The sequence below is a fragment of the Vollenhovia emeryi genome, unplaced genomic scaffold, assembly GCF_000949405.1.
Source record: "Vollenhovia emeryi isolate VEMERY1.0 unplaced genomic scaffold, V.emery_V1.0 DF939122.1, whole genome shotgun sequence".
Taxonomy (NCBI): domain Eukaryota; kingdom Metazoa; phylum Arthropoda; class Insecta; order Hymenoptera; family Formicidae; genus Vollenhovia; species Vollenhovia emeryi.
In genome coordinates, this window is record NW_011967244.1 from 2951849 (window position 1) to 2966809 (window position 14961).

The 14961-nt window shown below is 36.0% G+C and overlaps 1 protein-coding gene across 1 annotated transcript in view; it reads right to left on the bottom strand.

Moving 5' to 3' along the window:
* LOC105569982 (mucin-5AC) overlaps positions 1-10868 on the bottom strand; it is a 53999-nt gene extending 43131 nt beyond the window's left edge. Inside the window, exon 1 of the mRNA XM_012026875.1 lies at positions 10826-10868. The gene's annotated coding sequence lies outside the window, so the exon portion shown is untranslated. The remainder of the gene's footprint in view (positions 1-10825) is intronic.
* Between the last annotated feature and the right edge of the window lie 4093 nt (positions 10869-14961).

Sequence of the window (14961 nt, forward strand, 5' to 3'; positions counted from 1 at the left end):
GAAATTTCAATTTCGCAGAAATTTTCTGACGTTTCGAGCATACCCCCCGTGATTCTTTGGTAAACGTCCGAAGGTATCCGATAATTACACGCCACGTTAAAACGACAGGGTTCTTCTGTAGAGTACGTTTTGTTGTTTTTTTTTTTTTTGCAAAATGATCTCATTATTATAAGTTCTTGCAGTTCAATCGTTTGGCCAATCGATGTGGACGAACACTAGTAAGACCCAGCAGATCTAAATGGACGAGTTAAGATCGAGAGAATTAAAAGTTGCGTGACTGTGCGGCGAAAAAACTAGGCGATCTTTCGGACTGAGCTAGTAGAGAAAGCTGCACGTGTAACCGCCCGAAGAAACACAGACTTTGTTATGTAAACCACTTTTAAGTAAGATAACATAACTGATTTTACATCGCTGCAAATAGAATTAATCACTTAATCAGCGTTAATTACACAAGATGTACAGACAGTTGAAAAAAGTGTGTATAATTACTTGAGCAATGTTAGAATTGCAAGGAATGAAAATGAATAGATGCGAATTTGATGAAGGGGCACTGATTATATGGGCGTCCATATAAGTGTAATTAGCGTCATCACAGTCATCGCGCCTTTTTCCAGTAATAAATTAGAAGTTGACCTTACATTATTGAGAAAATTAATTACTACTCGAGTGTTGGCAATATCCTTCTGTCCTATTGCTTGATATTTTCTCGACAATATATTTTTAACATATTCCATCGCGATTGCGTAAGAGAAAAATCATAATTATGTCAAAATAGATTTAAATATGCACGTTCGTTTTTTATGCTAAATTAATCGAAATTTCGAGTAATATCGCTTGAAGCTATCAAAATTCTCGTAATATCGACATCCCAAAGCTAAATCGGTTATCGAAACATTCGCATCGCACACTGAGAAAAATAGCCGATTAAATATAATTGAATAATCCAATTACACGATATACGGATAGATCAGATTAAATTGTATATTCGAGGAAAAATATGATCGGTTTTTCGATCAAGTTTCATCGGTAATTGCATTTCATCGGATATGTACATAATTTAATCGGAGAAGTTAATCGGAAAAATTAACCATCGGAAGCACTATTTAATTTATCCGATGGAAATGCTTCTCAGTGCAATTATAGATAAACATTAATTTACCAGAGTAATAACGCTAAGTCCGCGCGGTCACACACGCATTGCATCCTGCAATTCTATTCATTTCATGAATCGCGTTCGTTTGAAGCTACGTACTCGTCTCATTTCTAAAACTGCCCTCCGGCTTTTGCAAATTTGCCCGCGCGCGCGCGCGCGCACAATGAAGATAACGCCGAATGTATAAACGCAAGGTAAATGTTTATTCACCGATAAAACCCTGTCGTAATAGTTGTTCTTAGTTATACCTATATCCTTACGATACTACGCTCCTACGACTTTATCCAGCCGTAATGTTCCATTCAGGATGCGCGCGTTCTATTGCTATGAACTTTCGATGTCACGACTCTCCGATTCTTATCCGACTCTTCTCCAGGATTGTGCCGTTTATTAGATATCGTCATTATTACGTGTACAAGAAGATTCAAACTCAGCTAGCTAATTTTCAATACCGACTGCAGTAATAGAAATGACGATTATGCAGCTTGGAAGCAAAAATATTTAGAAGACGTTGTATTGAATACTGAATTAAACTTAGGAAATGGAAAGTTTCTTTAAAAAATTAAGAAATACGTGAAGCAACGATACCAAATAACGGATTTGCGATATCAAACAGAAAGATGGAGAAAACAAATGCCAGTGGAGAAGAAGCGAGAGACAAAACTCTAATTCTGTACTTTTCTTTCGATGTCACGACTCTCCGATTCTTATCTGACTCTTCTCCAGGATTGTGCCGTTTATTAGATATCGTCATTATTACGTGTACAAGAAGATTCAAACTCAGTAGGCTAATTTTCAATACCGACTGCAGTAATAGAAATGACGATTATGCAGCTTGGAAGCAAAAATATTTAGAAGACGTTGTATTGAATACTGAATTAAACTTAGGAAATGGAAAGTTTCTTTAAAAAATTAAGAAATACGTGAAGCAACGATACCAAATAACGGATTTGCGATATCAAACAGAAAGATGGAGAAAACAAATGCCAGAGGAGAAGAAGCGAGAGACAAAACTCTAATTCTGTATACTTTTCAATCTTCATCTTTCTCTTCGAGATCGAAAGGCTAGTTTCGCCAATTTGATCTTTACTGCTTTCTCCTTTTCTTATTATTATTAGTCACAGACAGATGTATGCAGCTTCTTTAATTCACTAGGGATCTCTTATACTTTTACGTAATCGGTTGTTGTTAATGTGTTATAATTAAAATGAGTTAAAGTCACCCTCCCCAGCCAAACGTGGAAAAGTCGCGTAAAATTTCATCACTCCCCAAATTCATTAGACACGCTCTTAAAGATTGGTGCAAATCTTACGAAACAGTTGATATACGATCTCGGGCACACCGGGCACTTTCTCTCGACCCGGCAAGTAATGTAGGCCGATATAAAAAGACTAGTGTTCATTTCAATGTCAAGGCGTGGATAGCTTCGCCGGAGAAGGTATGGAGAATCGCGCTCAATTGAAAAGTCGATTAAAATTAATGGTCGCGTCTGCTGCCTCTATCTTACTTCCTCTTTCTCACGTGCCGCCCTAATTCGAACGTTAATTCGTCATTTCGCTCCCGAGATTAGACACTAAAAGTCTCGAGTTTGTGGAAAGAAATGGTAAATCGGATCTTTTTTTTTCGCCAGGAAGAGATCGTCTTCAGATACACCAACGGATAATAGCGGAAGCACGGCAAAGCCTCGAGGCGATGCAATGTATCATACGGCTAGACGCTCTGCGGAACGTTTTACGAATTGCCGTGAGGGTCACGACGTGTGCCATACCGTGGCCAGAACCGTAAAAGTAACCACAGCCGCACGGAGCGCAACTTTCGATCGTTTCTCGTGATGCGACGTACCGATAGCGCCGTAGTAAGCACTACCTAGTGAATGACACGATCTCCCACGCCTCTCTATTCGTCTTGGCTGCGCGCGAGGCGGAGAGGAAGTCCCTCGTAGCGAAGAGAGAGGTACCTTGCGGGCGCATCCTTTTACTGATGAACGCGTCGCGCCAGTAAACTCACTTTCATCTGTGATATTAGCCGAGCCAAGGCGAGCGAAGGCGCAAGGCGATTCGCCTTTCGATTCGCGCGAGACACGATCGAGGCCTGCGAGCATCTATAAACGTCCTCGGATGGACGATTAACCTGTGAGGGTGTCTTGACACCGATGCGAACCGACAGGAAAGAAATAGAATGCCATATTCCGAGCGCTAAGCGAAACGGGGTATTGATTTTCTGTAATAACGACGATAATCCAAGATCGAATAAAGTTCTGTAATCTAATAGGAAAGGATATTTTTTTAATTTTTTAGAGGAATAAATATTTACGGGAATTTCTCTTCTTTCGCGCGAGAAAGGTTCCATTTTACACTGCACATCCTTTTCCGCGATGTGTGTTGCACAGAGAAATGTTCGTCAATGTTGAACTATGTTAATTACGAAATGAAAAGAAATACGTTAGCCGATTAAGCAACATGAAGCACTGTGAGCTCAATTTATTTGAAATTCAGTAGAGTTTAAGTGATTTATACGGTTCAATCCTGCATTTAATGGTATTAAAGATACGTTTTTTCTCTCCTTTTATTTTAACACGAGCTAACGTGATTATGATCTGCGAGCGTGACAATGAGGATATGAAAGACAGAGTTTGCTTTAATCCTGTATTGTCCTCTTTTCCTATAGTATATCGTGCATGCAAACAAAACGACACTGCTGCGCACCATTGTCTCCCGATGCACTTCTTCGTGCCAGTAATAACAGCAGCATGTGTTGAAAAAAAAAAAAGAGGGAAACTACACCCCTCGCGAAAAAGTCAAATTACAGTGGCGGCACCGGCGCAGCTCACGGCGAGCACTTTTCTTGAATAACGTATGCGGACGTGGTTACGCTGCGACGTAACGACGAAGCTAGGCGGTACTTAAGAGGCGTTGAAGTATGAGAAAGGATATTTTTAAATTTGCATTCTCGCGCCCCAGGGAAACCATAAAAACCGTGAAACTTTGAAATTGAAAACCGAATTAATGGAAGTGTTATTTCTTTTTACACACCCACCGAAAGAATTTCTGTTAGTGAGACAAAAAATATTCTTGACGCATTTATATTTCTCACTACCACATTTCGTATAAAAATAAGACGACATTAAAATAAAATCAATAATCCTTATTCTCCTCTATCGAATTAAAAAAGATTGACTTACTATACTGAGACAAGAGTGACTTATATAAATGTAGGTTTATATATTCTTGCGTTTAGAATAAATGTTTCCTGCATCTTACAACGCACGAAATTGGCACCGCGATATTCGACAAAAGACGATACATACTATCATTTTATTCTAGATTTTAGAATTTTTCATTTAAGATTAAAATATCCCTTTCTCTATAATAAATATGACTGGCACTATAGCGATCCTATTTTATGATATAACATTAACGTGTAATAGCATTGGACTCGAAAATTTTTTCTATAGGTGCATCTATATTACTTTCTCGACGTTATCGTTTCAATAAGAAGCACGGTAAAATAAATCCTCTAAGCTGACGTAACTGCTGTATTTGATAACTAAATCGGAAAAAATTTCCAAATTGGATTAACATTTCTTTCTGACTAATTTTTGATTCAATATTATCTAAACATGTGCGGGACGAAGCACATTGTGTCATTCCTACGGATAACTAAAAAGCTGTAATTATTAAATATTATCTTTGATATCATTCAAATTAATTACTATTTAATAAAGTTGCTATTATATAAACGTAAAAAATGTAATATAAGTCAATGATGGCACGTTTGCTATCGATATTATTAAAGATGTAATGTTATCAGTGATATTGAGTGTAATCGCACCTGGCGCTTATTAAATTCGCTGTTGATTTTATGATAAAATTAATAAGCAACGTGGTTTATAGATGGACTTGTTCGCAATAGATTCCTCACGCGTTGCATTGCATTAACTTGCTTGAACATTCAATTCCATTTTGGAAAGTTAGCGGTGTGTCTCAACTTCGCAACTATAGAATCAAGAATTATTCATCACGCGCTATAAATTACAGCCGACAGTTTGTTGACGTCGCGTCAGCCAGCCAGAGGACTTACTTTCTTCCCTGTCATGATGCAAACTAATTGTTCGGTCGTTGTCCTCCCGCTTCTTCGCGTTTTCGTTACGCCTAGCTCGCCACCTGGTATTTCAATAAGCGACTTGCTAATTCGTTTAATTAATCGCAGAAAGAAACGTTAATACCATATGTTCAAGTATTGAACTACTCGACGAGACCGTATTTAAATTCCTTCCGTATTTGTGCAAAGCAAAACGACAATGTACGAAATAAAAATTATACGAGATACTCAGGAAACTTCGAAATCGGTATTTATTCGGAAGACAAAAAGCTTTGATATGGATTCCCTCATCTTTATGACGTTACGCGTGAAATAGAAAAATAAGTTAGAAATTTTCCGGAAACAAGATACAAAATTTTAAGGAATTTAATATCCTGTTTCCGGGATATTTTTAACTTATTTTTTTATTTCACGCGTAACGTCATAAAGATAAGATATCAAAGCTTTTTGTCTTCCGAATAAATACCGATTTCGAAGTTTCCTGAGTATCTCGTATAATTTTTACTTCTTACATTATTATCGTCTCGCTTTGCACAAATAAGTTTTACTACACAGATAACTTTTGATACACCTATGTATACGACATGCAACGTGAAACAAAAAATATTGTCTTGAATATTTAAAGTTTATTACCGAAATCACGAAGTTACACGTCAAATCACGTTTACGTTCAAAATACCGGGCTATTTATTCATAAAAACATCGTAAAGAGAAATGCAATTCGGTAAAGTAAGTCACTGTAAAAATTTTAAGAGCATCTAGTAAGAAAGCAATCAACGGGCACCGCCTAGAATCTCGAGTTCGCTGCGACTGAAACTTGTTGATTAGTTTCTTAAACACTATATACACAGCAGCGGTATTTCATTTCGCTTTACGACGCGTAAAAAGTATTTTCACGGGTGTATGAGAATGTATGGTACTCCGTAACGATGTCAGATGTGGGAAACAAATCAGCAAACTGTAATTTCACAGATCCAATAGCATACTGTAGCGAAACGTGAAATTATCATCTCAGCTCAAGCTATTATTCTCCGTCAGAGTGAAGGCTCCGGACTAATCATATTGAATCTACGGTGCCGGTAGCGAGAAATCATATGTAATTTCTTCTTGCATTAGAATATAGTTGTAAACATCTTCTTTGCGCCGTGTGCGTTTCTTTAACTTTACGATCCGAACTTAACGAAAAATTTAACCGATTGTGAAAACATTCATTCCTGCAAGGCGTACTCTAAATAAATTATACAGTCATTTGTCACGAGAGATGAGAAAATTTGCGGCGCGTATTAAAAGTTAATTTGTAGAAAGCGGGAGTCGTGGCGTGCGAAAAAAACGCTCAATTATTTCAACGCGCATTGCGAACGAAAATTACCTACGATCTCTCACCTGTGATGTTGTAAAGTTAAGCGACTATAGCGACCAGTACACGGTGTTAAGTACAGATTAAGTATCGTATAATAGCTACATTGGAACATATTTTATCGGACACGTTGTACATATTGGCAAAACAGCTACCGAGAAACGCTCGGGTAGCTTTAAAAGGCTTTTAAATATTCCTATTGACGTGAGAAACAGCTCCGGAATATACACGGAAAACCGATCGTCGCAAACACTTTGACGGTGCATCGATAAAGCGGTTGAATATTCAATTTTTCATTTACAGTACACCGCCGACTGGCATGCTATTCGTACACGTTTGGAAGAATAAGAATAAAGAAAAAATTAAAAATTGAAAGATCACAAGGTTTTCGAGTAGCAGCGAAACCTTTGATAATAGTAAACGTGGACTGCAATAAAAATAAAATAACAAGAATTACCGTACACGCGTCCCTTTCAGCAAGATTTTAGCGTATTATTGTATCAATATCTTTCCATGTTCCAGATTAAAATTATACTGTTTCATTAATTATTTCAAGTACTCTTTGCAAGTGCAGGTTTATGCTATTTACAATTCTGTATCAACTTATAAAGTATAAAAAGATGAAAGCTCTCTTTACGAAGAAACTTTTTACTTTTTTCTCCAGCCCAGTTCCCTGTTAAAGTGCAATAATATAGAAATCACAAGAGATCGTAGATAATTTTATTACGTGCGAACAATAAATATATTTTGTCCGTCTTTGACGTATTAAGATTGATATTTCAAGCGTGAATAAACTCGAGGGTTATTATTTTATTGTATTATCTCGTAAAGTTATCTGTAAAAAAGTCAATTGATTTTCTAACAATCCCGCGGTAAGATTTAGGACGATAATGGCAAAAGGCGATATTATTATATACATTTGCGTCGAAGCGTCCGCTTTCCTAATACAAGGAACAATCAGACAGAGTCTAATAAGAGAATAATGATCTCCGCGTGAAACTTATTACGACTTGTTAGCCAATCTCAAATCTTCGGAGGCGAAATGTCACCGACGGATGGAAGGACATCCATTATGCCCGAGAGGATTCTCGTAGAACAGCGCGGGATTGGATAACATCATTGGAAGAGAAGAAAAAAAAAGCGTATTACTTACTAACGTTCCTCGAGTCACGGAAAAGAGGACGCCCTTTCGTGATATTACCGACAAGAGCCGGTGCGACCGATCGCTAACGAAAGTTCATCGCCGTCACATCGATCTTACGGCGATCCGTTGAAAGGGAATTGAGGATCTTGATCGAGCAAACGGAGACGGAAATAACGGACCCTACGAGATGCATGTCGATGTGTACGGTGATTGCCGGCCAGAGCGAGCACCGAAGCGTGTTTAATCTTTTTTTTTTTTAATTCATTGTGCACGAACTGAACCAACGGACGTGAACCAACCTGTACCCCCGTGGACAGAAAGATTGCAACATTTTCTTTCAACGAGATTTAATTTGACTGGGAATGCCGAAAAATCGTGAGATCGTCCTCGCGATTTTTGCGCGTCCCAAAATTCATTGAAAGATAAAGTGTCGCAATCCTTTTTTGTCCACGATAGTTTACTTCCAGATAATCTACAAGTAAATTAATTAAAAAATGTTTAGTTTCGAAACAAAGGAAATTACGATCTCTTGAGAATATCCTCGCCAACTTCACACACGAATCGTGCGCGTTTAATATCTTTAAAAACATGCGAAAGTGTTTTTTCTTTTATTTTATCTATTCTATTGAGGAGAATTATTCTATGTTAATATATTAATAGAGTTACGAGTAGATGTTTGTTCACGTATGTACGTACAAATAGTTTCAATTTTGACGGGAAAATTAATGTGCATTTATATATGCATTTATGTGTATATGTATGTATGTAGATTACATAATAAATTTAAATAATAGATTGCCCCATGGTTATTTCGTTGTCGCCCGATGTCTCTCTCCCAGGCCTCCTCTTATTCTCTTGTTCTTTCATGTCATTTACACAATACTCACTCGCGAAAACGCGGTTAATTATGATCGCGCGTGCACTAATCACTAGAAGACAATGATTGCGCAGCAGTTTAAACGACACTTGCGACGTTAATCGCACGTGATTATTTTTTGATTATAACACGTACATTTGATTACATATTGTGACGGGAGAACAACGCGAGAGAAACATTAACACACAAATAACGGTCTTCTTTAATCGATGCTCTTTAAACTTAGAAAAGTCCGATTAAATCTCCGGGATTTAGGATTAGTCGAATAATTCGGAGTTGCCAATCCCGTGCTCATAGAGCGTGAAGATTTCATGTTAATTCTATGCGATGCGATATTATTAATAAAGCCGAATCGGTGGCTAATTAAAGTAAGATAAACCGACGCGAAAATATACAACCGAGGTTGCATACTAAATGTATCTCGATCGCATAAATTCCGAAAATGTATAAATTAACGCGAAATTATTAATGGGCTATCGATGTCATGGCTTTCCGTTGCTTGAGTCAAGCCGGCACTTTGTACATTATTCTGTTCCCTCGATTCGTAAAATAGTGCGCAAATGACGTTTAAATAGGGGAAAAGTTCAAAGAGCGATGTGACGAAATTGGAGTATCGTAGAAAAATAATTTTTGCGCGAAAGTATCACGCTACATTAATGTGTAATTTCTACTCGTTATCGTATCAATTTCAATGTGAAATGAATGAAACGCTTGAAATTGCTGTATACATTTATGTTCGAATTAATCAATGCATGGACTCTGATAATTGCTAATTGCTTAAAAAAATTATTGCGTTTTGAAAAGCAAGAACGATATAGCGGTCCACGCCGCTGCTTGTCTGCCTCGAATCTCGACGCGCAAACGATGGCATGGCAACCTTGTATAAACATAGTACGCGTACACGTTAAAAAAAATAAATTCTGAGACCGTATACCAGTAAATTTTTCGTCACAGAAAATATTTAACGTTTCGCCAAATAAAATTCTTGTCGAATATTTTTGCGTTTTAACTTTACATCTGTCGGGGATGTGAAATTACGAATTTTTCAAAATTAAGTTATCAACGATTTTTGCAATAAATAAAAAGTAACAAGAATTTGTTACTGATTATTGATAAAATTGATATTAAAAATATACATGAAAACAACCGCATTTTATAAAAATGTTATGTTGGCCTGTTAATCTAGAGCAGACCAACTAACTATTCCCGCCGATTTTAATCGACGGTCTTCATTTCTTTAAAATAATATTTTTAGGTGCCTGCACACGTCGGTTTGTCGTAATCACCGACAGACATTACGTTCGAATGGTGTGCGAGCGTCGATCGTAATAAAAAAATGTACGACAACGAGAAGTTAATTCAAACAGAATATTATTTTTCAAAATTGACTACATTAAATTAATCACAAATATTTTTATCAATTAATTACGTTATTTATTTGAGACCATTGATCGATCGTTTGTTTGCAATTTGATCTTTTAATTTGGAATTGTAATCAAGAATAAAAATTTACTTCGTTACATGTATATCGATCTCAATATCCCGTGAAAAATTGACATTTATGATGTAGACAAAATTAAAAAATTAATACTGGAAAACTTCTCGGTGCAAAATCCAATCGCGAAAATACGAAGATGCGTGTGATTGTGCACGCAACACACATTTTGAAAGTGTATCGAGTAAGGTGCAGTACAGAATAAATAACGTGAGTAAAAAGAAACTTCCCACAATAGATACTGACATTATAAATGGATTATAAATTAATCAATAATCGGAAATAATATATGGAAATAAATGAAAAATTTTCGGTGTTGTCGACAAAATGTTAAAAACCTCACGTCATATTATTTGACTGTATATATCAATTTATTAAAAGAAAAATTAATAAATAGACTACAAATGATTAGGGCAAAATAGAAATTTATTCGCGTTAAACAAGACGAATAAATCAATCATTGATATATTCGCGATATTACGTGTAATTTTCGTGATGCGATTCAACGATTCTCAATGTGTCACGTGAGCTCAATATCCTGATTTGTAGAGCTCTATGGAGTCAAAAGAAATTAAAAAATACATTAAATAGAAGATTAATTTGCCCTAATCATTCGTAACCCATCCGTTTAAGGCAACGGATCTACGACATGTATTAATCGTAGATTCGTTACCTTTATAAAAAAATTTCTAACTCACCGACCCCCGAAGTGCAACAGCGGAGTTGTATCTGCCACGTAGCTAGTTGAATCTGTAACACAGAAATGTAAAATTTATATAAAAACAGTGTCAAAGAAAAGCAATACGTAAACCTTATGCGCGATAAACTTTTTAATCAGTTAAATATATTTATATTATATTTTCAGCAAAATATCTTTATAAGGATAAACTTTTATAAAATTTCTTCTTGTCTTCTGATTATTATTTCGAAATTGAAGTGAAACAAAACGATTCGATAATAAACGGGAAAAAAATTAATTTCCACAAAATAAAAACAATATTCACCGCAAAGTTGTTCCGCCGGCACATGATGCCTCTGCCAGGCCTACTCCTCCTCTCAGACGGTCCAGATCATCTCCTCAAGTTCCTCGATGTAACACACTTCGAGTCATTATTTTCTGAAACATTTGAATAAATAATTGGATTTTGAAGGCTGACACATTTCAACGTTAAACATTTACACTAATTTGGCCCATTCAATTTAAGACGATAACTCTATGAAACGTTATATTTAACTGTAATATTCACAGATCCAGTAAGTTAAAGATTCTCTTAAGTTAACAGGGAAATACACTCACCGATACAATAAATCTAATGTCTCCGAGGTCTTATTTCCCTTTCATGTTGCCTCGTTGCACACTCGCGAACAACACTCGCGAAAACGCGATCAGACACGAAACTAATTATCTACGGCTCCGTCATATAAATCACGATATACTATTTCGCGTATGATTCGCGTATCGTGTCGCACATTTTTGAAAGCGATAAGCGATAGGAAATTACTTTCAAATTGGTGAATAAACCGAAACACGTCGCGGGATTCGAGCATTCTTCGAGCAATAATCATCGTCCAAGTAAGGCTGGTTCTGCGTCTATCGTAGAACCACTCTAAGTATTATAAATCGCGGCGAAATGTTAATTTAGAATGCAGATCCTCCCCTCGTTTCGATACGTATAAATCGCGCGAGACACTTGCTTCGCAACGAGCGACCAGTGCTTCGACACATCGACGAATCGCGTGAATTCCGAAAGTCATTTAGGCGAATCTGATGGTTAAAAGAGAACGCGGTATCCCTCCGATACGTATAATATTCTCTTTGCACGTATTTCGTCGTATTTCGAAAAGTAATAACTATACACGGAACAACACGGACGGCTGCCTGCTCGCTCGGCGGCCGGGACGAGAATGATAGCGCGGCGACCTTGCCGCGGTCGCGGCGTACGACCGGTACGACGCGGGCTATTGTGTGCGTGACAAAAACAAGTCCCGAGCGGGCAAACCGTTTTACTACGGGGTGTATTTTCAAGTTGTATCACGCAATCAATGTACGCCGAATATTCTGTTTCTTACAGTTCAGTCAGCGCGGATTATTATCGCATACTTTGAGCCTTGTTTAAATGGATTCATTAACGTTATCTCAGACTTCTAGAATTGTTATCTCAGAATTCTATTCAATTATTAGTTTTTGAATTAGATGTGTTATAAAATTTACATCTTAATTCGACGAATACAATTTAACTAACATAAATCGCATTAATGTACTGTGTATACACGGAGAGAATTTTCTCTTGAAATTTATCCTGAAAATCATGTGATCGTGGAACAACAATCGGCATTTTGAAGAATTTTATAAGTTTTTGAAATTTTACCGTACATTTCACTAATAAAATATAAGCTAAGTATAATTACTTGTGAAATGTATGGTAAAATTTCGAAAAGTCTCTCATAAAAGTCCTAAAAATGCTGTGTTGTCCTACGATTACACGATTTCCGGGATAAATTTTAAAATAAAATTCTCTCGGTGTATAATATTATATCTTGTTAATATACGATTCACAAATGTATAATCATAATTTTTATCTTAATATAATAATGTATTAATAATAATTTTGCGCAAATTGTTTCTGAGCCCTACGTTTTAACGAAATACTATTGCTTTATATTTTATTCCTCTTATTTTATTGTACATACATACATATATCAGGATTGGGAAAGTTACTTTATAAAAGTATCTAGTTACAGTTACAGTTTTTTTTTGCTAAAAATGTAACTAGTTACATTTACTAGTTACAGCTACAGTTATTCAAAAAGTAACGATCGTTACTTTGCAATTACTTTCTTGCATTGAAAATAAAAATGTCAAATCTGCATTTAAATTGTAATCCGTCGATAAAGGCATTTATGTGCAAATGCAAGGCCTAATGCAATCTGTGAGGGTTTAAAATATATATATATAATATATATATATAAAGTAACTATTAATGTAACTATTAAATTAGTTACTACACAGATGGAAAATTTGTGTTTTCTTGTTAAAAAAATGCTGGTTAAAATTTTTGTGTTAAATGTTTAACACATTCATGTGTCAATTTAACATATTGCTCTTGTATTAATTGACCACAATTGTAAAATTATTAAAATAAGTGAAAAGAAATGTTAAAACAACACAAGGCGTACGTATTTTTTAATTTTACACAATGCATATGTTCTATATTATTAGTAACAAGATTTATCTGTTAAAATTTACAGAATAAAATTTTGATTTTACTCTATAATATATAACATAAATGAGGGTGATTTCAAACCGTCATTTCTTATTACATCTGTAAAATGTAAAAATTACATCTTTTTAAATTCATTTTGTCATTAAAAATATGTTAATTTTGCACAAAATTTATTTCAAATTATTTTCAGATTTGCATTTATTTTGTGTTAAAATATTAACATAACAAAATATTAGTGTGATCATTTAACATATCCATATTATGTTAAATGCACACAAAAATTTGTGTGGACCGTTTGGGACATGTAATGTCTGTAAAATTTAACACAAATTTTTCAACTGTGTAGTTATCGAAAAAATGTAACTGAGTTAAGTTACAGTCACAGATGAAGAGAAAGTAACGAAGTTAAGTTAGAGTTACCAAAAAGAAGTAACTGTAACTGTAATTTCGTTACAAATAACGAGTTACTTACCAACCTTGCATATAATGAGAGTATACATTCAATATACGTATCCGCAAAACACAGAAAATCAGTTTTAGTCGCATGTCGCTACGTCAATTTTTCGTTAAGTTACAGCGTTTTGAAAATCCGGTGTGCACACGCCCCACACATGAAAGAATACCGCGTATTTTTTACACGGGACTTGACAGCTGCGCAGTAAAAAAACAGGTGCGAGAACACGTGTAGTACAATCTCTTTGAGACACGATACGCCATAAAGCGCGAGCGCGCGCCGGCCGGTTTCGCTCTTAACAAGATCGCGACCGCGGTCGATAAAGTTATCAATATCTCCCCGCGGAAAAATTGTAGCCGAATAATCCCGGACTGGTTTAAAAGCTGAAATTCCAGCGCTTTCAGCGCGCCCAAAATTGCTCATCTCGGATGATTAATTTGCGAGATATTGTTGATTGCTTGTGAAAAGGAAATTAATTTCATCCCGACTAATTTATCCCTGGGACTTGTATCGCAATTGCGAGTCGTTATGATCGTCAATATTTTCGCGTAAAAAATTACAGCTTCATTTCGTTAAATAGATCTTCATTTCGTTTTAAAGCCAAAATTTTTAAGCTCCAAAAGTTTACGAATCTTGATTTCGTTTTAAAACCACGACTTAAAAATTTCCAACGAGTGTAAGATCGTTTACTCTAATTGATTTTATTTCCAAGTTCAATCATCTCATAAAACGGAAGTTACGTTTAAATCGCAATATATCTCGAGAGAAAGAATAAATAATGAAACAATGTCAAAGAGTTTACAACTATGCAGTAGTAAACGGAGGATATTTTATTGTTGCTATTTATCATTATTGAAAATTTAAATATTTATATCCTAATAATTGTCGGGGAAAACTGTGTACTTACATGTAGAGAAAAGTCCCCTATTATAAGATAGGCTCCTAATATGAGATAGCGAGGTGTTTGTTAAATCAGAGCTGTCCACGAACTGCTCATTTCGGCCAATTTTCGCGAGGCACCGCCTATCACCCCCTACTCCAGTCATTAAACAACCGTAACCAAGCGCGCGACGCTCAGCTTCAGGTACGACGTATCGGTAATCCAACGCCGTTGCGTGCCCCTTGACTGCCAAATGTCAGTTTCTAAAACGTGATG